This window comes from Coenobita brevimanus, chromosome 100 (genome assembly GCF_032717465.1).
Source record: "Coenobita brevimanus isolate Jiangsu-jjx chromosome 100, ASM3271746v2, whole genome shotgun sequence".
NCBI classification, from domain to species: Eukaryota; Metazoa; Arthropoda; class Malacostraca; order Decapoda; family Coenobitidae; genus Coenobita; species Coenobita brevimanus.
Window position 1 is genome coordinate 28,120,002 of NC_137053.1, and position 25,322 is coordinate 28,145,323.

Consider the following 25,322-nt stretch of genomic DNA (forward strand, 5'->3'; position numbering starts at 1 on the left):
ATAACTAATGCTATTAATGATAACAGATTCTTGCTGGTGCATTAACTCCTAGATGGCACAATGGATTTTAAGCTTAATACAAAGGACTGGACTAAATACCAGTTATGAATAACAAAGCGTTTATGCAAACTAGGAGCTATAAGTGAAATAAGCTCGAGAAAAAGAACTGTTAAATTTATTGATTACAATTAAATAAATTTACGTTACATTTCAAAATGAATTCAAAATAAGGAGATCGCACTCACTTGCTCACTCAAAAGCTAAACTCTTAAACCTAGGAAAATATGAAAAGAAAATACTGGTCAGAAAAGTGGACAAAGTGGATGACTGGGCGTCGTTACTGGAAGGACACTGCACTTGCTAAGTCTCTTGCCAGTCACACTAGGTGGGAATACAGTGGCGGTGGGAACTGCATCATAGGAAGGACACTGCCGCCCACTACCTGCTTCTGCGGTGTACAGATCTTGACTAATTTCAGATCGTGGGAAAGAGGCAAGTGTTGTGGCCGCATTGCTAACGGCTAGAATGAGCGAAACACGCCCATAATAAATCGCTCAGCGTAAGTGCTAATGTCTCGCACAAAGACGATCATTTATGACACATTGATAAATTGCCTGAAAAACACTCCCGACCGGGTGAATACGAAGTGGTTAAACTGAACGATAAACACTGGGATTCCACTAGAGTTCGTGGTTTCCCACAAAAGTTAACGTCACGAGCCGACTCGTGACATTACATATATAAAGGAGCCACATTGTCTGTTTGTGTGTTTATTTGACCTTCAATCACCCCCAAACCAAGGGCCATAGACCCCAGCCCCACATATATTCCGAATCAGGGTGGCCCAAGGATGGTTTTAGGCTGATCAAAATTCAGATCTGGGTCACCTAAGGTCACCGGAGAGCTTTCGCCTTTTTGGCCCGGGCAACGCCGGGTACCCCTGCAGCCCAACTTTTGGCATGGAGACTCACATGACCTGCAGTTCGGACATAGGCTATGTCAAGTTGACCTCCGAGGTCATTTAAGGTCACCAATAGGAGGTCGTTTGAGGTCACCGGTACTAGTAAACAAGTGCGCATGAATAATGTGTTAGTCTGCGAAAGCTAAAAGAGAAAGTCCCTGGACCTCTGATAATCCCTATTCAAGAGCATACGAGGTGCATGGTCTTTCTGGAGTAGAAAGATTAACTGAACCAGAACAAAATGGGGGAAGTGGTGGCTCAGTCGGTAAAGAGGTGGTCTGCAGTCCTAACGGACCCAGGTTCAAATCTGCTGGGGCAGGGAACAGTTTATGGATTTGAATTTCATGAAAGCAGACATCACTGATCTACCAGAAGACTTGCCGACATGTCGTAAAAATATTCCCTCTAATACCAATACACCAGCCCTGTATGAGACAGCCCTAGCATGTATTCAATATGGTCGGTGGGTGTTAGCGCCGAAGTGGTGACTTGTAGTAGTGTATGGTATGCAGGAGGCCTACAGGTCCTTGGGAGCAGGCTGGGATGTTTATGCCCAGAGTCGGACACATTAAAAAAAAAATTGGATTAGAGAGTTCGTCTATTTGGTCCGGGCAACGCCTGGTATCCTTGCTAGTAAAATATGAGATACCGTGTACGTCATTGAGGTGAATGATTTAAGCCTGTTCCTTCTCTCTCTCTCTCTCTCTCTCTCTCTCTCTCTCTCTCTCTCTTTCAGACATACATTTCACTTTCTTTTTTTCCATGGATTATAAGTTACTTTATTCTTCTTTCTTTTCATCCCTGTATAAGGACTCCATATGATAAATACATTTAATTATAGAAAACATGATGGATAGATAGATAGATATATAGACAGAGCACTAGGCAAGCCTGGGAATGGGATATGAGCTTCCAAGTCTAAGTGAAGAAATGTTGACAATACACCGGAAGCAGCAAGTCAGGGGATGAGATAGGTAGTGTGTCAGCGAGATAAGCACACGAACAATGCCTAGTGACCATACACACACATACACACATACTCACACACAGGCTTCTAGAACATTTCAACAACAGTGTAACACACGTGACACGACCCCTGCTACACTAGAATTTAGGAAGCAAAGTTCAGAAGGAGGTTAGCCATAGAACCGACAGGTAGTGGAGAGAGTAAATAAGAAGAGGGGTCCAACTAGACTTACTTAGTATATTAAGTCTCTGTAATACATACGCTGCTCAACTTAAGACTTTCTCTGAAGATAATAAATCAAGATCAACTCCCTGTATTCATCTTTAACTCCTCCTGCCCTTGAATTATCAAAATAACAATAAAAACTCAAGACTCACCTATTACAAGAAGAGAGAATTACACCTGTACTTGCTTTTTTTTTTTTCTTTTCCATATTTATTACTGCTACACGAAAAAAATTTACACACGTGCTCGCGAAGCAGAAACGGGTGTTATGTGTGTGTGTGTGTGTGTGTGTGTGTGTGTGTGTGTGTGTGTGTGTGTTTATGAAAACCTATCTAGCTATCTCTCAACGTATGTTTTGTGTATGTGTATGTATTAACAAAATTTTTATTTGATTTTAACCAAACTTGGCAGAATGGTTAAGGGACGGGTTATGGGTAAAGGTAATGATTGTGAGAATAATAGGTCAAACGTAAAGGTCATACAACCAGCTCAAAACCCAATTTAGCAAAACTATCGCAAGGAGTTTTCATTCAGTTTTTAATAAACTTGGGGGAAGGGCTGAGGGCGAAGTATAAGTCAAGTGATTAAATTTTTGGAACAGAAAAAAAAATCGAGGTTACAGAGTAAGGTCAATATTCTACTAATGTGTGTGTGTGTGTGTGTGTGTGTGTGTGTGTGTGTGTGTGTGTTCACGTGTGTGTTTGCAGTGTAACTCAATTTTGATCCCGTTTTAGAGGGGTTGAGGGTCAGCCAGGAAGTAAAGCTACAAAATATTGTGTTTGAGAACAAGTCAATGGTCAAGGTCACAGTGCAAGGTCAGCTTAAGCAGCTGTTTTCCTGTTTAGATGACACTTTTTAGTAGGACTGAGGATAAGGCAAGAATTAAAGGATTCGGTTTGGAGAACAATAAGTCAAAGGTTAAGGTCAAAGAGAAAGGTCAAAAGCCAAGGTCACAATGCAAGGTCAACAAAATGTTGTTCTGATATAAACTAAACTTGGTTTAAGGATTATTGGTCTATGTATGAGCAAAAGGAGTTTGATTTTTGAAAACATTCATTCAAGGTTTAAGGTCACAGGGCAAGGTCAAAGTCCGATTGGTGTGTCTGTGTGTTAACAACTTAACTAAAACAGTTTTGAACTGATTGGGATCATAGTTGGTGGGTGGGTTGAAAAGTACCCAGAATTATACTTTTTTTTTTTTTTTTTTTTTAATAAGTGAAAAGTCAAGGCAAGGTCAGCCTAAACAGATTTTATCCAACACACAGTAAACGTTGCGGTAGATTTGCGATCTTAAGAGCAATCAGTCAAAGCTCAAGGTAAAAAGGAAATTTCAAGGTCGCTGGGCAAAATGAATTCAAGAAGTTTTGATCACAGTCATGAAACTGGTGAGAGTGTTAAAAGATAGTGAAGAATAAAGTAATTCGATTTTGAGAACAATGCTTTTTAAGTCAAGGTTACAGAGCATATTCAAATATCTGGTGCTTAGACTGGTTGATAGGCTTTGTTGCTGCAGTTTGAGGTCTTTTTCTTCTTCTTCTGATTTACTTTATCTTATCCTCTCCCCGTGTTACTGTTTGACTGTTTCTGTTATTTGTTATGTCCTACTTCTGGCTACTCGCCGATGATGCTATATTCCTGGGCGTTGCTCTATCCCAATGGGCGGAAAAATGTTGATGCTTATAGGGGTTTCACGCTGATAAAGCAATATTCCACTCAGTTTAAATATTAAGGAGCATGAAGATATGTGCCATGTAAGAGCTTGCTGGGCTTCAGGAAACGGACACCCATCCGGAGAGTTGAACTAAAAAAAATGCATGATGTATCAATAGGTGATAATTGGTTCAGTCAATATCTTAATCATGTGACGTGATTTTGGGATGGGGTAAAACAGCTACCAGTACGGTATCAATTTTGAATGTACGCCTAATGTATTAGTTCTATTTGTGTATATTTTCTCTGATTCATTTGATTGTGTTAACCCTCTCCATCTCATAATGTCAAATTTTCTTTATTCTTAACACTGCCAGACATTTTATTCAGGTTAAAGGAGACTTTCAAATCTGGAGGGATAACAGACAACCTAAATTACACCCTTCACATATAGAGATTCATCTTAAGCTGAAAGAAATCATCCAGAATTTTTGAAGGGAGTTATATAGAATTTTTACCGTTTATTTTCCCTCACATCATCTAAGACCAGTAAAGTGTACTACCGGTAGCCTATGTGAATGCATGATGATCGAGCGACCCTCACATTATCACAATTTTGCTCTGATATATTATTTCTTCCTGTTGGCAGCTGAACAATAACAACTGCTGGAACGAAAGACATTCATATAATCCCACACAGACACAGAAACAACCACACACACACACACACACAACACATATAAACACATGTTAAAGTGAAAGTGATAATTAATATAATATAGGGTTTGTATAAGCAACATAGGTTCCATCGGTACACGAGAGCTGGTGTAAAGTGAGGCACCATAGCATTCATTACACACGCAACGCCATATTCTATAATCTCTGTTGCCATCCCGCCATGTCAACGAAAGTGAAATTATAAAGACTTGATTGTTGATAAGATGATTAAAGCCAGAAATGAGGTGTGTTCCCTCAGTGATTTCACCATCATACCAGGGCAAAAACCTTAATGTAAAATTATAGGCTGGATCTCTGATATTTAATTGCTAGAGTTGATGCCAAAAAACATAGCATTATGATGGTAATTTTTTTTTTATTGATTTTGTAACTAAGGCGCTCACCAATTAAAGCCAATCACTCCCACGGGAAACTCAAGACTCCAAGGGGTTCCTATGCCTTTATGGGTAAGTTTTTTGTTGATAACAAAATTCATTGCAGCTCTTGTGTTTGGTGCATGTTCTCCCATTTTTATGTAAATTTCGTCACTAATACAGTTTTTTAACCCCTGTGCACCGGTTGATGTGTATAGCCATCACGATTTTGGGTGTGGAGCAATGCCGGTTGACGTGTATAGCCGCAAGTGTCTTCCTACTACCCTTTGAACCTGCAACTGTTTTCTATGACAACCATAGAGTAGGTAGGTACACAAGGTAACCCACTGATGTGTGGCTCAGTCTGTACACAGCACTAGTAGAGTGTAGAGTGATGTCTTCCTCACTCTTCTCATTCAGTTCTGCTCCCCCATGTGCGGAACTCATTGCATCATCAACCCCCGCGAAAGTTATGCCCTTGCCACCAGAGAAATGGCTCAGTGACTGAGCAGGTGTGTAGGAAACTATAAATAGTAAACAGGTATGCACAAGTGTGTGTGTGTGTGTTTTTTTTTTAAATACATAACTGGAATGTAAAATGTAAGTTATATCTAGTAAGTGTTATGAAATATGTGTTTTATACGAAGTTTTACAAGTGCAATACAATAAGTGTTATTGTTTATGGTTATTTTGTGAAACAATGATTGGAAATACCTTGAGTAACCTTACTTGCTACATGAAAGAAAACCAGGAATGCTCGGGTGAAAAAGAATATGACCTGGTTGGCTATAGCTAAATTTTTTCCTTCGTTACTCAGAAAATAATGGTGAATATGTGAGAATAAGCATATTTGTGATGTGAAGTACAAAAAATGTAAGTTGTGTAGTTTATAACATTAGTAATATTTTCACGATGCCCCTGATTAGTACAAATTAGTCACAATTTTAGTACAAGTAAATACCTCATACTCAACCATATTGAGTGAAACAGCCAGAGCATTTACTTTTCAAAGTGTGATTACTCGTAATCGTGATGTCAAGTGCAAATATAAGTGCCGTAGTAGAGGGAAATTATTATAACTGAAGCAAGCAGTGAATACAGAAAATGAAAGAGCTATTCCTTTCCCACACACCTACGGGGCATAGTGGCACTTATGAAACTAGTGGAAAATCCCATGGAGAGCCACATAAGGTGAGTATAGAAAAGTCGATGATTGAGTGGAAAATTCCAGGTTTCCTCGAATGAAGGCAGGACAGTGTTACAGTTACCATTCCGGTCAGTGCTGCCAATGCTAGCCAGAGAGTCCAAGGTCACTGCCAGTGGCACGTGCTCGGAAACAGCCTGCCAAAACACGGAAAAACAGTCACCTTTAAGTTGTCCTTGCACATAGACGGACCCACCTGGAGACGTGGGGATACTTTCATTTGAAAGAGGAAGAGTTGGTGAGTCTTATGTATCTTTAGCATTTTTTTTCTCTCTGGCAATTATAGTTTGGCAGATATTAGGGTTTGAAGTAAGGTATTTTTTCCAGAATCACAGAAATCCCCCCTAGGGGGGAGTGGGTGACGTCACAAAACCCTCGGTGCGTAGGGGTTAAGCTGATTCCAAATTTGAACTTATCTCTTGGAAGATATTATATCTGAAACAGTTAGGTTAGGTTAGGTTAGGTTAGTTGAGAATAATTTATTTCATTATGATTACAAATAATACTTAAGCATAAACACAAAAGATCCAAAATCAAAGTTATGCTGCCGTAAGCATTAGATGAAAATAAGCTTTCATGGTGGCTCTGCTCAGTGGGGGTGCTCTAAACATGGCTGTAACGAAAGGAACGTGGTTTCAGGATGGCACGCTTCCGTTAGCCACCATAGCTGTATTTAACTACGTATCGAGCAAGGCGATGAATGTTATACTTAACCCGCCCCGTCCCGGCAACTTTTCGACCACTGGTACCCCCCAATCCCGGGCAATTTTCGACCTTTTTTTTTTTTTTGCTTAAACTTTCGCTTTTGGTCAGAAACAATGGCCGGTGGCAAAGAAAGTGGTCCCTGGGGTCCCTAATTAGCTTAACCAGGTATGCGATGGTCCCACCTGGCCCCGTGTTCTCCCTATGCGGTGTGAGCATCAAACGTTTTCTATGGTATTATAAGTTTGGGAAACCAATGAAAGTAAGTAGAAATGAATTTATTACAAACATAAAAACATGTGATAAAAGAGTATATTGGATTTTATACAAAAATAGAGCAGAAATAAGCATTGTACCATCGTGAGAAACGAGCAAAATCGGCCAACTTGGTTCCCATGAATCGCTAACATTCTAAAATCATGATACATATAATTTTTTTTACTTACATAATACTTCTACAATAACATTATACCATTTTACATTATATTGAACTGTTTTTACGTATTCACAGGCCTTTTGATAACATTTAGCGTAATGCTAGCGCTAATTTACGTAGTGAGTGAACTCGCTGTGACTGATGTTTCAACTCGTATTGTGCTTTTTCTACTAACATAATACCTTTCTAATATTATTATACACTTTTCAACTTTATAGAACTGTTTTGAGATTATTTCAGGCCTTACGTAAATATATAGCGTAATAATAGCGCATAGTAACACACACGGTGAAGTCGCTATGACAACTAATTCAACTTACAACCTATTTTTTTACTTATATAATTATTCTACACTAACATTGCACATGTAAACACTTGATATAATTGATATTACATCATTTCTGAACGTACGATGGAACTTAGCGTCATATTTGCGCGTACTTACACAGGGAGTGTTATCGCGATATCATTTGTTTCATCTTACACAAGTAATCAACTTATAAAATACCTTACTACTAACATCACAACATCATCCACTGTATATAATTCCTATCACATACTTACTGACCAGAATGTGGGTGTAATCGTGACATCAATTATGACAACTTACAGTAATGTTCAACTTATACGTTTTATTCATGCTAACATTACACCCGTTTCCACTTTATTTCCTTGCTATCACATATTTACTGACCAGATTTACACAGTGGGTGTAGTTTTGATAACAATTCTTTCCACTTACACTAATTCTCATCTTATACATTACTTTTCTGAAAAAATAACACCCGTTTCAACTTTATATTTGACTTAGCACCTACTGACTGGCCTTACCATTACCATGAGCGTCATTTCGCCTTCCCACACAGTTTCAGAAGTGTACGAGATTATGGTATTCCTTGAAACAAGGCTGAAGGCACAACGCAACATTGCACTCGACACACTCGTATCTTGTGTCTTTTCTCTGCGTTGATGGTCTGACTGTCGAGTGCTTACATACATGGCAGCGACGCTGGGGTTTACGACGGTTTGGTTCGGAAGGAATTGCGCTGGGGTAGTGGCGGGCTGCAAGACGTAGGGGAGTCTGAGCAGCACGGGGGCGCGGGGGCGGTGTGGGGGTCTTTCCTGGGCATGCTTGGCGATTATTTCACGTGCCAGCTCCCTCACAAACCCCTCAAAGGTCTCGGATACTCCGGTGGTCATTGCGTGCAGGTAGTGGGCGTTCAGGACCGTGATGTCGAGCAAGTGGAAAAAGAGTTTCTTGTACCACTTCATCGTTGTCCTGGCACAGTCAACACTTGAAATCATCGAGTCTGACTGATCCACTTGCCTCATGTTCAGATTATAGGCAAGTACAGACTCTGGTTTCCATACGTTGCGCCTCCTCTCGCTACGGTGATCCACGGAGTCTGTGCGGTGCATCAGGGGGCTGTGAACAGTTGATAGGAGGCAAACTTCCCTGTTGTGGTTCCACAGGGTTGCAAGGATGTTATTGGCCTGGAAGAAAACCACCTCATTCTTGTCAAGTTTCCTCCCTATCTTGACCATATGGCGACGGTTTCTCTTGACTGTACCACAGACTCCGGTGTCGTGTTGGTGGAGGAACCTAGCGAGAAGAGGGCTAGTGTACCAGTTGTCCAGGTACAAAACATGACCACGATGAAGGTACTCTTCTATCATTGTCTTCACCACGGCCCCAGAGAGTCCTATACTCCGATCTTCTATTATATCTGTCTGTGCGCCCGTGTACAAGACTATGTCTTGCACATAACCAGTCTTACAGTCACACATAACAAAGATCTTGAACCCGAAACGGTGTCTCTTGCTGGGTATATACTGCCTAAAGGAAATATTGCCTCTCCACAATACAAGACTCTCGTCTATGACGAGGTCTCTGTAGGGATAAAATGAGGAGCGGAACATTTCCCGTAAATGATCAAATACCAGCCTAATTCTCCTCATTTTATCGGTGTTATTTGCATTGGCTGGATCATCTGCATCAAAAAAGTGGAGGCGGCCGAGAATAAACTGAAATCTATTACGACCCATCACCTTTCCAAAGAAAGGTGTTAGGATGATTGGGTCCGTTGTCCAATAGGCAGGAATTTGATTTTTCTTCACTACACCCATCAAGATTACCAGGGCCAAAAATAGGAACATCTCTGATATAGTCACGGGAAAGTCATACTGTTCTGCATGCTTGCTTGTGGTTCCTAGGCGTTCACTTTCAAGGCGCTGGGATTGTGAAAATATATTCGTCTGTTCTACTATGCGCCCAACAAACGCCTCATCAAAAAACAAATTGAAAAAATCTAAACGTGACGACCCAGCATTTACACCTGGAGCCGTGCAACCTGACCGCCACTCCTCAGTGAACTGGTGAATGATGGGAGTAAAATTACTCCCATCCTCCCAGTTCCACGTGACACCACCGTCTCTAGCCACGTCACCATCGTCCCCTTCGTCAGGGTAGGGAGGTGAGGGTGGTGGGGGAGGTTGGGGATGTGGAGAGCGGCGCCTCTCATCACTCGCACTTCTCTTCCCTCTCCCTTTTCCTTTACCCTTTCCCTTCCCTTTCTTTCCTTTCCCCACATCCTGGGGCTGTGGGGAGGAAGTTTGGGCATATTCAGGGGCGAAAGAAGTGCTGGGGAGTGACTCAACCTCCTCTCCCCTAGGCCTACGAGCACCACGTGCTCGTGCTGCCTCCCTCCCACCAATGGCCCCTTCACCCCGCACTAACCCCACACCACTCTCACTTTCACCCCGCTGCCGCCACAACACTTTCCCTTTCTCCCAGCAATCCCACCACACCACTTGCTACTTCCCCAGACAAAGTACTTGAACCATACCTTAGGTGTCGTCTCGCTCCACCTTCTGATCCACGTGGTGATATTTTTCCTTTCCCAACCACTCGGCGATATCACGTCCTAGCCCTCCGTCATCCTCATCGTCCTCATCCTCGTCCTGATCAGAATCGTGATGGAGAGATAGCTGTGCACGTGGTTGGGGAGCAGCCTGGCCTTCCCTTGCCTTACGGTATGTCACATACCGCGTTTTCGGGGCGAAGGGACCTCCTCATCACTGCTACTTATTTCTTCCTCTGGCTGGACGTAATCGCGATCCACCACATCATCATCGAGTGGAGAATCACTGTCTCCAGTGAAGGCTTCCAGGACGGATGCAATTTGCTCATCTGAGAGACCTTTCCGCGCCATGTCTGACCTGGGTCACTGCTGGCAGGTGAGTGACCGAGACAAGGGCGAGCGCGGGTCACGCGGGGTCTAGGACGCTGCCCGCCTGGCGGCAGGTAGGGGAGGCTTGAGTACCCGGGCGAAACGAAAATCTCCCGCGAATTTTGAAATTTGTGGAAATTATGAACCTTGCAATTGCAGGACGTTGAAGTACGTCCTCGGGACTGGCTGTGACAAAACGTGAGGACGTGGAAGTACGTCCTCGGGACGGCGCGGGTTAAATATTATTTGTTATTATTAACTAACCTAATTATTACTTTTAACTAATCTTACCTAACAACCTAATTTTTTAAAAAATATCCAAAAAATATAAATTAAACTTTGGAATCAGCATTGAAAACCTGTATTAATGACGAAATTTACATAAAAATGGGAGAACGGGGACCAAACACAAAAAAATCCAATTTACTGAATGAATGTATCGCATGCAGAAAGAATTTCAACTTTACTTCACATAGGAGTAAAGTTATTAGCTTCTGCTTAGCATGACGGTCGGTTAGGGTCGAATCGGGCTGGGCCGCTCTTTTCCAACCATAACTGAAAGTACAGTAAACATCGCTCGCTCGTAATCATTAGCATTAGTCACTATTTCCTGAGGTTTCACTCTGTCCTTTCTCTTTCCTCCTTCGTTTTCCGCATTCCTTGTCTGATCCAATCGCTTAGTTTCTGCTTCTTCTTTCCTATCCATTCTTAACTGCTATATTTTCTCCTGTGTAACCTTACTTTTACCTTACATTTTTTACATTTTTATACAGCTGCCTTTTGCTCATCTACTCGCATTCTGTCCTCGTCACAATATAGAATTCGTTTTCATTCACCTTACTCCCTCCATGCTCCATGCTCTGCCTGCCTGTCTGTCTGTCTGTCTGTCTTTTTCTCTGTTTGTCTGTCTGTCTGTCTCTCTGTCTCTCTGTCTGTCTGTCTGTCTGTCTGTCTGTCTGTCTGTCTGTCTCTCTCTCGCTGCATGATCCTCGCTGCCTCAGATACCTTGGCCCTAATCCACTCACTCCCTTCCTAGCATTCTCCTATATCCTGACTAAATTGATCCGCAGTGCCCCCTCCATCCTCCAATATCTCACGCACCCCTCAACTCAGGCTCCCCTCTTGCCTCTCTTCTCTCCCTCTCCCCGTCTCACCCTCCTCCCTCCTCTCCATTCTCCCCTTAGTTTGGTTCCTCATCCATGTCTCTACCACTCACTCTTCCCTCACCAGTCAACTCATTTATTCCCCACCACTTGCTTCCTCCCCATCTTGCCTTTTTCATACATCTTTTTCTCCAAACCCCACCAAATCTCTGCTTCCAATAGTCCCCAATCCTCTTCTCTCCACCCACCCACATATTTCTCCTGCATCTGCTCACCTTTCACACCCTCACCGTTCTTCTCAGTGCCTTCTCACACCCCACCACTCTTTCCATCCTCATCACTCTTCCATTCACTCCCCGCCAACTCTCTCCCTCCACATCTCCAGCACTCCTCCCCAATCCACCCTCTCTTCCTTTTCCTCTTTTCCCCATGAACATCAATTTTGCATCCACTCCTCATTATCTATCTCCCAACTCCAGTACTCCCTTCTAACCCCAATATTCCCCTTCGTCTCTTCTTTACTCCCACCATCTCTTTCCTTCCCCCACCTGCAACATCTCCTGAACTCCACCTCTCATTTTTTACTCCCCCTCCCCCCTCCCCCCTCCCGTCCCTAGACCCCCAGCAGCCGTGTCTTGCCGGCAACCTGGCTCTTTAACACACCGCCAAACACCCGTGCTTGTGCCTGAGTCAAATTTTATTCAGAGTGCCTAGCGAGACACAGCGGCAAGAGGGCAGACTCGGGGACCTGTCTGGCTTGTAGCAGCAGACTCGGCTGAGCTGAGGTATTCCATGTCGCTCCGTTGCTGACTGCCACAGGATATGAAACTGTCGCCATTGTGCTGGAATGTGGAATAATTTGTTTCACTTCGGTAAAGTAATCAAATTGTCTTTTGGCCCTGTCATAGCTATAACTATGTAACCTTCTTATACCGGGATCAGATTTCGCTCAGCTGGTGTGGGACAGTGTTATCAGTCTGATTTTTCGTTAAATAAGTTTTACTGTTCACACATAAGTATTTGCTCCTTTGTTGTCTGGCCTGTATATCACAGAACCTTGAATATGTACTACGAAAGCCAATATTTGGAACTGAACGCGGAGGGAATGGGAACAGAGCCTCTGAATGCACATAAACACAGAAATATAAGAATTTTGATAAATGTAATGGTAAGTTAACGGCGCCGTGACTCATTTCCGCTGGGCACCCTGGTAATGGGTCTTCCACATTTACGTCCACATATATAACAGTGATAACAGGGTTGAGATATTTATGATAATAGAGGAAGAAATTAGTATCCTTTTTTCTTTTGCTTTGTTCATTGTCCTGTTACATATTACTAAGGTGTTAATGACATCGCAGTTCCCTTTTTTGTTTTAGGATCAAAGTAGGCGTTACGTTCATTACAAGTAGAGCAATCGTACAATATGTGAACTGTTTTAGGTTGATTTTATTTCTTCCTTAGATTATTTTTGCCTCGGTGAAAAACAGATGTACACTGGCTAGACGATAGGGAAAAGGATTGGAAGAGATGGAGAGAGGGCGTGCAAGAAAATTATGAAGAGGGTGAAAGAAATGGAATGAGAAACTGAGAGGAAGTAAGAGGAGTGCGTGAAGATGAGAACGGAACAGTGAAAGTAAAAGATGAAGGAGCGGAGGAAGAGCGAGTGGGAATGGTAAAAGAGTATAAGTGTAAGTGGTTCAGAGAAAAGTGCAGATTATGGTTACATATGGCAAAGTAAATATGTTGTTACTTGTACTGGTAGTTCTGGTTTATATAGTTAGTTGTTTTGGTAGTTGTGGTTTTTGTGTAGACAGTTGTGTTGATGGTGATGATCGTTGACGCTGGTAGCTGTGGTTCTTGTTTTAGTAGTCGTAGTTCCTGTGTTGGTAGTTGTGTGGTAGTTGTGGTTCATGTTTAGGTAGTTCTGTTGGTAATTGTTCTGGTAGTTTTGGTTCTTGTGTTGCCAGTTATGTTAGGAGCACTGGATCTTGTCTCGGTAGTTGTGGATCTTGTGTTGGTAGTGTTTTTACATTTACCCAAAAGGAAATGTCTGTATTCTCTGTTTCTTCTTGGTATAGGTGTTGGTGTTGCTGTTCTTTCCAACACTTGATGCTACGGCCTCACTTTGTTTCTGGACTGATTGGTTTGAAATTTAACTATAGATGGGCCTGGTATCCCGTGACAACATTCCCAGATTCAGGCCGTTAACTGATTGTATTTTATACCTCCCCAAAATGTAAGAAGGCGAGTGCAGAACCACAGTCCTTCAAGAACAACCTACCCATTAAATGGACGAGATGTATTCGCCTTCAAATGCTATTACGTCACAGGACGAGTTCGATTTGAACATGTCCTCTGACCTGTTGTACATGAACAAGAGGAAATGCATCTTGTGATACAGCAAAAGCAAATTTCGAGTAGTGCCATGCATTGGCTTGCACATATCCTTCCCACCTTAATGAAGCTGTGCTGGCAGATGTTTGAGTCGTTGTGGTTCTTGTGCTGGTACTGTAGATGTGCTGGTCATATGGTTCTTGTGCTGGTGGATGTGCTGGTCGTTGTGATCCTTGAGCTAGCAGATGTGCCAGTCGTTATGGTTCTTGTGCTGGTAGCTCTGTTAGCAGTTGTGTTAAGCCCCTGTCACATACGTCGCAGGATATTTTTCACCGTACGAAATTCTAGGGCCACGATGGTGGGGTGGGCTCTTACGATGCTAGAAGCATCTTAGGTTACAATCTTAGCTGCAGTCACAAAAGAAAATCATGTTGTACGTCTGTCATGGGAGAAAACTGGCACTTTATCATAGGTAAATCGCACGATTGTCCTGCTAATGTCTTGCAACTCTCCTACGTTTGTTGTATGGTGGTTTATTCGTCGTGCGATTGTCGCAAGACAAAATGACCATCGTACGAGCATCCCAGGACCATCGTACGACAATCGTACGTCATTCGTAAGACGGTCAAAGTGTCGCAGCCTCATGACAGCCCCCAAAATAACCATGTGCCTCCCTTCCAGTCTCTGCAACTCGGCTCTTAGCCACAACAGTCGTAGGCTGTCCGGAACTTTGGCCATCCTGCACTTCTTCAGCAACGTGGACAGCAGCGTGAAGCTATGTGTACTCTGACGTCTTCAAGGAGCGATTTGTCCTGACCCAGATGATCCCTACATTTATAGCAGGGGAGGTAGACGTCCTGCAGTCTCATGACTGTTTTGCGACTGCTGCACGAAGATATTTATGTCTTGCGATGTTGGCAAGATTATCACAGGATTATTGCAGGATAATCCTGCATTAATCTCATATCCCACGATAATCCTGCTATAATAGTAAGATTGTCCTACGACATGCGTACGATGATCATACGATTTTCAAGGCCTTGAAAGACCCTAAAATCGTACGATAATCGTACGTATGTCGTAGGACAGTCGTACGATTATGTTACGACATGGCAACGAGCTAAAAAAAATCCCAAGACAAAATTTTGCTTTTGGTCCGGACCAGCAACAGGCATATATGATGCTATTTTTCATTGCAGGACACCCAAATATCGTAAGACAGTCTCACGACAATCGCAGGATTTTGAGTTATTTTTTGTCGTGGACCCGTTGTAACCCCCTCCTGCGACATATGTGTCAGAGGCTTTAGTAGTTGTGATTATTGTGCTGGCAGTTATGGTTCTTGTGTCAGTAGTTATGGTTCTCGTGTTTGCAGTGGCGGTTCTCGAGCTGGCTGTTGTGTTGTTGGTTGTGTGTGTGTGGGGGGGGGGCGCGTCCTTTATGATACCTAGGGCTCTGAGCGTAATGGTTTATTTCTTCATAACACCATTCATCTTACTACGAAAGACTTTTCAAAATAGAAGATTGTATAAAAATCATCATGAATCCCTCCAATAGTCTCTTGTTTTCCCTCTCTCAGGCCAAAATAGTTTACTTACTCAGGCCAAAATAGTTTACTTACTCAGACGGAGAAGATGCCGATTTTACCAGTGGCCTCAGTTAGTGTAGTTGGTCGTGTTCTGGTTTAAGTCTGTATCATTTTCTTTCTGTTATTATTCTCTGCATTATCTTTGTGTCAGGGTTAAGATTTTCATATTTTACTATTCGATTTTATTTATTAGAGTTTCATCCTCGCTCTTTTTTCCTTTGCTCAAACCTTCTTTTTCTGCTTAATAAATGTTTCTTTGGTAACATTAAATACATTATGTGCTCATATATAATTTTTGTAACAAATATATTCACTTCTTTTTCCCATGATGTTATCATTCCTGAAAGATTCTCTCTCTCTCTCTCTCTCTCTCTCTCTCTCTCTCTCTCTCTCTCTCTCTCTCTCTCTCTCTCTCTCTCTCTCTCTCTCTCTCTCTCTCTCTCTCTCTCTCTCTGTATATATACAATACAGTATATATCATCATAATAATCATCATCCGGACCTCCTTCCCCACCCAAGGGCATGGTGAGGAGTAGCAATGTCCAGACAGCCCAAATTTGCCCAATCCAATAGGCCACGCTTCCATTCACTCATCATTCAAGCCCCGGAATCCTGGCTCTATCGGATACGCCAAAGAACATTCACCACATTTTGTAGCTTCACATAAACGTATCCGATTGAGTCAATCCGGACGCTGCCACGTTAAAAAGGGGTGCCAAAATCCCTGATCATGTACTTCTCACAACATTCGTCCAGCCAGCTCGATCTCTTGTCAGTTCCCTAGCCTCACCGACTTCCAAACCTCTCTTCCTCATACACTCATCCACCATATCTCTCCCTCTTCTTCTTGGCCTACCTCGCCTTCTCCCTCCTTCAAATTGGCTCATATATACCTTTTTCACCACTCTGTTGTTATCCATTCTTTCCACATGACCATACCATCTCAGTACACTTTCTTCGATTTTGGTGTCCACCGACTTCCTCGCTCCACACCTTTCGCAAATCACATTATTTAGTATCATATCCACCCTCTGTACTCCACATACATTCCTCAACAGTCCCATCTCCACTGCTCTCACTCTTGACTTTTCATTTTCATGCCATACCATGGTCTCACATCCATATATTAAAGTTGGCACCAGCACTCCCTCATGTAAGTCTCGTGCAACTGCAACATTCAAGCCTCTGCTTCTTATCAAGGCCTTCATTGCACAAGCTACTTTTCTTCCTTGTGTCACTCTACTTTCAACTTGTTTTGTACATTTTCCTCTCTTTTCTATTACTGTACCCAGGTATTTGAACTCTCTCACCAGTTCCAGTCTCTCTCCATTCACTGTAACATCGCACTGGGAGTCACCTACTCTCTCAATAATCATCACTTTACTCTTTACTATATTTACTCTCAAGGCGCGATGCTCACAGACATCAGCAAAACTCTACACTAGCCTACCAAGTTCTTGTCCAGTACTTGCAAGTAGTACTACATCATCAGCATACAACAAATTTGAGATATTCCATCCATCACCATCCATTACGAACACCATCCCTCTCTCCATTACTCATGTTTTTACTTCTCGCATCACCTCATCCATATATATATTGAACAACCATGGGGACATCACACAACCTTGTTGCACGACCACACTGATCGTGAACCATTCACTTAGATGCCCATTAACCCTTACACACGCTAGGCTACCATCATAAAAACTCTTGACAGCACCTGGCAACTTACCCTCTACACAGTACATGCGCAAAACTTTCCACAATCCCTCTCTGCCTACTTTGTCATATGCTTTTTCCAAATTCATGAATGTCATAAACACTTTATGGTCCTTTTCACAAAGCCTTCTCTGCTCTTTGTCTCACTGCATATATTTCATCAACACATCCTCCGCCACTCCTAAAGCCACCATGTTCATCATTCACTAGGACTTGTGATATCTCTTTTACATTCTCTATAATAATTCTTCCATATACCTTACTTACCACACTCAATAAACTTATGCCACGATAATTCTTGCACTCGCTTTGCCTACCTCTATTTTTCTACAGGGGTTCAATCACAGCCTTTTTCCACTGTGCAGGCACAGTTTCACTCATCCATGCCTTCTTACATATCTCCAACAAGCACATCATTCCACTTTCTCCAATATGGGGGCTAGGGGTTGATGAGGTGTATGTATTTCTGCATACACCTCATCAACCTCAGGTGCATTCCCATTTTTCAGCCATTTCACAGCACTCTTCACCTGTGCGAGTGTTACGTCTCCTGGCACTGCGTTCCTTCTCTGCACACCCCCAAAACCAGTCATGTTTACAGCCGCTCTGCTCTCTCTATTCCCATTCATCAGGCTTTCAAAATATTCTTTCCATCTGGTCCTTATTTCATCTCCATGGGTAAATAATCTACCATATGCGTCCTTCACACCATCACATTTCTTCCTGCTTACACTTCTACATTTCCGCGCCTCTTTTCAGAATAACTTCCTATTTTCAGAGTAGTTCTCATTCATTGTTTTTCCTAGATCATCATTTACCGCCTTCTTTTTCCTCTTCACTAGTCTCTTTACGTGCCTCTTGCTCTCAATATACTCATTTCTTATTTCAACTGAACCCCTACCGTGTAACCACTCTTTTCACCTCTTCATCCCACCATGCCATACCTTTCTTCTCTGTTGTTACTCTTGCCACACCACACACCACTTTAGCATTCCTAACTAAGCAATCCCTATATGCATTCCATAGGCTGTCCAGATCCATTTCATTCCAGTTCACTGATTCTAACGCCTCTTTTACTTTGGTCCTGTAATCATCTGCCATTTCTTTGATCCTCAGCTTCTCAACTTTCAGTCTTTGCAGTCTTTGTCCCTGACTTCTCCCCTCTCTCCTGATCCACCTCACTCCTCTCAGCTTGATCTTGCATACCACAATCATATGATCTGACAGACCTCCACATCGTCCTGTCACGGCCCTCGTATCAGCAACCATTCCCATCATTTTCCTCTCTACGAGCACATAATCATTCAGGCTTCTTTCAACATGATCCCTGTTTTCTCTATACCATGTATATTTATGTGAATCTTTGTCTTTGAAATACGAGTTACAAATGCACAACCTCCTTTCCTGACACATATCCTTTAGTTGCTTCCCATTATCATTTTCTCCAGATACTCCATGACAACCCATTATGTCATCCTCAGGACCAGTGCTTACTCTTCCATTCATATCCCCCATTACCATTACGATCACTTTATAGCTCCAGGGCATTTCTCCCACTACTTCATCCAGCTTATCCCAAAATCTGTCTTTCTCTCTCTCACTCCTGTCCTCACACGGTGCATATGCTACAATCACCTCCACTTTCACCTCAAACTTGAACTTGACATATATACACCTTGAGCTGACACATTTGCACTCTCTCATTCCATTCTGCCACACCTCATTCATCAACAAAGTAAGTCCTTCCTTGCATCTTCCTCGCCCATTCATTCCCCATCTTATACATTTCACACCCTCCCACTCCTCCACTTCGCACCCTTTCGTCTTCGTTCACACAGTGCCATAACAGCATATCTCGCACTCTTGAACACGTTCACCACTTCCACCCTCTTGCTTTCCTCGTTCACACCTCTCACATTCCACATGGCCATGCGAATCTGCTCATTTGGGTGGGGCCCTGGGCAGGTATTGGGCCCTACGAAGCTCTCTGAAAGGACTGCCATGATTATAAGTGATTTTGGATAGGGGTATCTGGAGGACACTTAACCCTGCTAGAAACCCCGGTTATATGGTTACCACCCAGCGTGTATATATCATATATATATATATATATATATATATATATATATATATATATATATATATATATATATACGAGGTGTGTCAGAAAAGTTCCAGGACTGAGTGTGCTGTGTGAGCTATGAGTGAGAGAGGGATTAGCGGGTTCCGTCACCGTGTGACCTAATATCCAGGGAGTATATGACTGTGATCTCAGCTCTCTGCAGCCATTGATCTTTTTTTCACATGCTTTTGTATACATGTCCTCTGTTTCAGGTCGTCAAGCGATGAGCATAGAGCAATGAACCAACCTGAAGTTTCTGGTCCAGTTGGGGAAAACTCCGTCTGAAGCACTGGGAATGCTGCAGCAAGTGTACGGAGATGAGACGATGTCACGCTCACGTGTTTTTGAGTGGTACAAGAGGTTCAAAGAGGGACGCGAGGACATGGAAGATGACCCCAGGAGTGGAAGGCCTTCAATGAGCAGAACTGAGGCCAACGTTGAGCGTGTCAGGCAGATTGTGCGTGGCGATCGTCGGTTGACTGTTCGACTGATTGCAAATGAGCTAGGCATGAACCGGGACAGCATCTGGAAGAATATCACTGAAGATTTGGGTATGTGGAAAGTCTGCTCAAAGATGGTGCCGAAGCTGCTGAATGATGACCAGAAGGACTGGTGCATGCAGGTGTGTCAGGACATCCTCAAGCGTCTTGAAACCGAACCAGACTTGCTAGGGAGAGTCATCACCGGTGATGAGTCATAGACCTTCGAGTACGACCCGGAGACCAAACGCCAGAGCCTTCAGTGGAAGAGTCCAATGTCGCCAAGGCCGAAGAAAGCAAGACAGTCGAAGTCCAAAGTCAAAGTCATGTTGATCACATTCTTCGATGTGAGGGGCATCGTCCACACCGAGTTCTTGCCACAGGGCCAGACGATTAACCAGTACGCCTACAAAGAGATCCTGCGGCGTTTGCTTCGTTCAGTGCGCGAGAAGAGGCGAGAGTTGTGGCAGGACAACTCGTGGCTGCTTCACCATGACAACGCGCCTGCTCACAGTGCCCTGAGCATCGGACAGTTCCTGGCCGAGAGGAACATCGCCGTGATGGAGCAACCTCCCTACTCACCCGACCTGGCTCCGTGTGATTTTTTTCTCTTCCCCAAGCTCAAGGGGGTCATCAAGGGGACCCGTTTTGAAGACGTGGAAGACATCAAGATGGCCGTGACGACAGAGCTGCGGAGGATCCCGGAAGAATCCTTCCAGGAGTGCATGGAGGCGTGGCAGAGAAGGATAGGAAAGTGCTTTAGACTCCAGGGGGATTACTTTGAAGGGGACAACTCGTAGTTTGTAGTTTGGATTTGAAATATATCTTTTGTGACATCAGTCCTGGAACTTTTCTGACACACCTCGTATATATATATATATATATATACATATATTGTGACGTGAATTGCCAATTCTAATTCACCTGAAGCATCAGCTACCTCAACTTCTGCTTCATTCATCACCTACGCTCACCTGAGGCTTCAGTTAATCGGAGTGGGACGTCAGTTCAGAGCCTGTGGCACTCGGAGATTCCTTTCTTACTTTCATACAACCGTCAACGCTGGAACGTGATGATTGGTTGAAGGATCTCACGTGTGATTGGACGAGGCACCATTTACCAGGGTGACGTAAAGTCCTACCGGTGGTGGCTTCACACAAGCCGGCAGATTGATCGAGAGAGTGATTTTGGACGGGGCAGAGTGAGGAGCTGGGTTTTTAATCATCCACCAGAGAGTGCCAATTGTTGTTAACCCTTGTATTGGAAACTAAGTTAAGGTTTTAAATTTGTGGATAATTTGCATTTGTGATTTTTCTGCTATATTTTGGAGTGTTGTTGGTGATAAATTATGCAGTTATATTCGGGACGATCTTGAGTTAATTTGTGTGTTGTTCTTGCATTGTTTTTTTATTTTATTTAGTCATAATTACACGCACTGAATCTTTTTGTTAGTTTCCTTTTTGTTAACCTTGAACCTGGGTATTAAGTGTTACTGTGTAGGGTTGTTAAAGGACATCTCTCACACGTAACAGAGTGGTGCCGTGACCAGGATCGTCTAGTGTATGTAGCTGCTTAATTTGATAACTATGCATATTATAAATAATGAAGATGCGAAAAGTTTTATCGACAGTGACCCAACTGAATCTGATTTTGATAATTTAACTGCTCATGAGCTGCTTGTGATTGCATCCTACTTAAATTTGCCTGCACTCTCGACAATGAGTAAAACCGCTCTAGTTAACATGGTGAAAAAAGAAGTCGTGGGGATAGCAAACACATGCAGCGTGGGTAACGTGAGAAGTGGAGCAAATGGAACAAGATGGACGTCAAGGAAATGAAGGACTCTGCGAGGGGGCTACTGGTAGAGACTTCACTGAGGTGAATCCTATTCTTTCTGACAAGGACCTTGATCAAGAAAGGCTCAAAATCCAACTAGAGCAACGTCACCTAGATCGTGAACTCGAGCAACGGCGTCTTGAGCTTGACCATGAATATCGAATGGCTCAACTTAACCAACCTGTTACCACTGCTGCATCGTCCATGTCCATCACCACTAGTAATCTAATTCCACGATTCACAGAAGACAAAGTGGATGATTTCTTCCTCTTATTTGAGAAGGTTGCTAATGGCATGGGTTGGCCGAAAGTGCAGTGGCCTGTTTTGCTTCAAACTGCTCTGGTTGGTCGTGCTCGCACTACCTACGTGTCTGTGGAGCCTGCTGTGAGGCGGGATTATGATCGCTTAAAGTCAGCAGTTTTAACCGCATACCAGTTACGGCCTGAAGCTTATAGACAGAAATTTCGCAAAACACACAAACGGGCTGATCAGACTCGTGTGGAGTTTCTTAGTGACATGACTACTACTTTCCAGTATTGGTTGAAAAGTAAGGCTGTTAATGACTTTGATTCTCTTAAAGAATTAATGTTAATGGAAAACTTTTTGTGGAAAATAGAACCTCATGTAGCAAATCATTTGAGAGACAAAGGTGTCAGTGAACTCTCTGAGGCAGCTACTCTGGCGGATGATTATGTTCTTAACTTAAAACTTCGTAGTAAAATACCCTATGATAAACCTAACTCTACTGATGGTAATCCTCTTAAACCTTTCGGTACCCAGACTCCACCCCATGCCAGAATCACTCTCCAGGGTCGAGGTAAGAGTAGTTCTAACAAAAGAAATTGCACATATTGTGGTAGAGTGGGACATTCAGCAGAGAAATGTTGGGCTAAGGAAAGGGATGAAAGAAGAATGAAAGCAATTGCTGTGGTAGCTGACAATAGAGCTGAGGAGTCTAGCCAAGGATCAGGCCAGGATAGCGATGTGGTTGCTTGTGTAGCTCAGCGCTCTGAGGCCAAATCGGTGAACAGTGTTATGTTTAAGTCCTTGGACACCTACAAGCCTTTTATTTCTGAGGGCACTATTAAGATCGCTGGTAGAATGTACGAGGTGAAAGTGTTGCGAGATACTGGAGCATCTCGGTCCCTATTGCTTAATCCTAACCCAGATAAATGTCAAGCTATCCACCACATTGTGTTGAGGGGTGCTGGTGGGCCTTTCTCTGTACCTTTGGCGGAGATTGAACTAGATTGTGGTCTCTTTAAGGGCAGAGCTAGTGTTGGCCTGATAGAGGAGCTACCTATGCCTGGGATTGATCTCTTGTTAGGGAACGATTTGGCTGGGGATAGGGTTAAAGTGGATCCTATCCTGTCTGTGGTCCCGGTGTATGAGCAACTGACCTGTGAGCTCGAGAGAGAGATTCCTGAGGCCTTTCCGGTATGTGCTGTCACTAGATCAGTGGCAAGTGTGGCAACCCCTTTTGAGCACAAAGATCCTGTTTCCTCTAGTAGAACTGTGACTGAAAGTGAGGATGTGGTGTGTGGTGCTGAAATTAGCAACGATATTAATCTTTCCGATACATTTATGTACCGCGCAGTGGATGAAGTTACGCCACCTGATTTACCTCCAGGTTGTCCTAGTGGTTTAGTAACATTGCAGCAGGAGGATGCTGACTGTAAAAACTTGGCTGCTAAGGCTGTGAGTGCAGATAGCCTTGAGAATGAATTAGGTGAATGCTTTTATCGCAAAAATGGGATATTGTGGCGACGATGGCGTCCCTCACACCTGCCTGTTGACCATGGTGTGTGGGATGTCCATCAGGTGGTTGTACCCAAACTTTGCCGTAAGTTAATTTTAGAAACTGCACATAATTTACCTTTAGCAGGGCACCTTGGTGTCCGAAAGACCTTAGATCGCATACGCTCCCATTTCTACTGGCCGGGAATGTGTGCAGATGTATCACAATTTTGTCGTACATGTCATGTTTGTCAGATCTCCGGCAAACCCAACCAAAAGGTGCCTGTGGCCCCTTTAGTGCCCTTACCGGTGTTTGAGGTCCCTTTCACTAGGGTTGTGATAGACATTGTTGGCCCTCTACCAAAGACTTCTCATGGACACAGTTACCTTCTCACGATTCTGGATATGGCATCTAGGTACCCTGAAGCAATCCCTATCAGGAATCCATCTTCCAAGGTGATTACACAAGAACTTTTAAAATTCTTTACCAGGATGGGGTTTCCAAGAGAAGTCCAAAGTGATCAGGGGAGTAATTTTACTTCAAATCTTTTTGAACAATCCCTAAAGGGGTTTGGAGTAGAGCATATAACCTCCAGTGCATATCATCCTGAGTCAAGGGGCCCTTGAACGCTACCATCAAACACTGAAATCTATGTTGAGGAAATATTGTGAAGAGACGGGAAGAGATTGGGATAAAGGGGTACCCTTTGTATTATTCGCAACTAGAGAAGTTCCAACAGAATCCTTAGGATTCTCACCCAACGAGTTAGTGTTTGGCCATCATGTTCGTGGACCATTACAACTGCTGAAGGAGAAGTGGGTTGATAATGAGTGTCAAACCAATCTTCTCAAGTACTGTATGGAGTTCAAGGAGCGTCTTCACTCCACTTGGGAGTTTGCTAATAGTAATCTGAAGGTTGCTCAGGGTAACATGAAATCTTGGTATGATAAACGAGCACGTGCTCGGGAGTTCCACCCTGGGGATGAGGTGCTAGTTTTGCTTCCCTTGCCTGGCCAGCCATTTACTGCTAAGTATACTGTAGAGGTCCTTACATGGTAGCCAAAAGAGTAGGTGAGACTGATTACCTCATTGTCACTCCTGATCGTAAAAAGCCCCATCCTCTGTGTCACATTAACATGTTAAAACCATATTACAGGGCCCCTAACTCATCTCCTCCTGATCCTCCCACAGTTGCAGTGGTGTCTCCCGAGGGAATGAGCGACTTGGAGTGTTCTACTGTGAGAGATGCCTACAGTGGGACTGGTACTCTGCAGCAGACTGCTCCTAGTCCTGTATGTGTCAGTCTTCCATCTAAGGGTGATGACAAACTCTGTCCATTCACTCTTGGTGGTATTAGAATTTTTGGAGAGAATTCTACAGCCTGGAGAGAATTACCTACTAAGTTGTCCCACCTCTTACCTGATCAAATTACCCAGTTAATCACAATTCTTTCACAGAGCCCAAATGTGTTTCAGGATTCTCCAGGACTTACGTCATTAATTACCCATGATATTGATGCTGGTGATGCTGCGCCAATTAAACTGCCTGCTTATCGTGTTTCCCCCCAACGGCGTAGCATCTTGCAGGTGGAACTGGATTATATGTTAGACCTTAACTTAATTTCTCGTGGAATCAGTCCATGGAGCAGTCCTGTCACTCTTGTCCCCAAACCTAATGGTGAATATAGGTTCTGTGTTGATTATGGAAGAGTTAATGTAGTAACGAAGACTGACACATATCCATTACCTCGTGTGGATGACTGCATTTATCAGGTTGGTACAGCAAAGTTTATTAGCAAATTTGATTTGATGAAAGGCTATTGGCAGGTGCCTCTCACTCAAAGAGCTAAAGAAATATCATGTTTTGTAGCAAATGATCAAACTTTCTGCTGTGAGGTAATGCCCTATGGGTTAAAGAATGCTCCTGCCACC

The 25,322-nt window shown here is 43.2% G+C and overlaps 1 protein-coding gene across 1 annotated transcript in view; it reads right to left on the minus strand.

Annotated features, from left to right (window-relative positions):
* LOC145414614 (kin of IRRE-like protein 1) overlaps window positions 1-25,322 on the minus strand; it is a 1,118,604-nt gene that overhangs the window by 889,556 nt on the left and 203,726 nt on the right. The gene's annotated exons all lie outside the window — the stretch shown is intronic.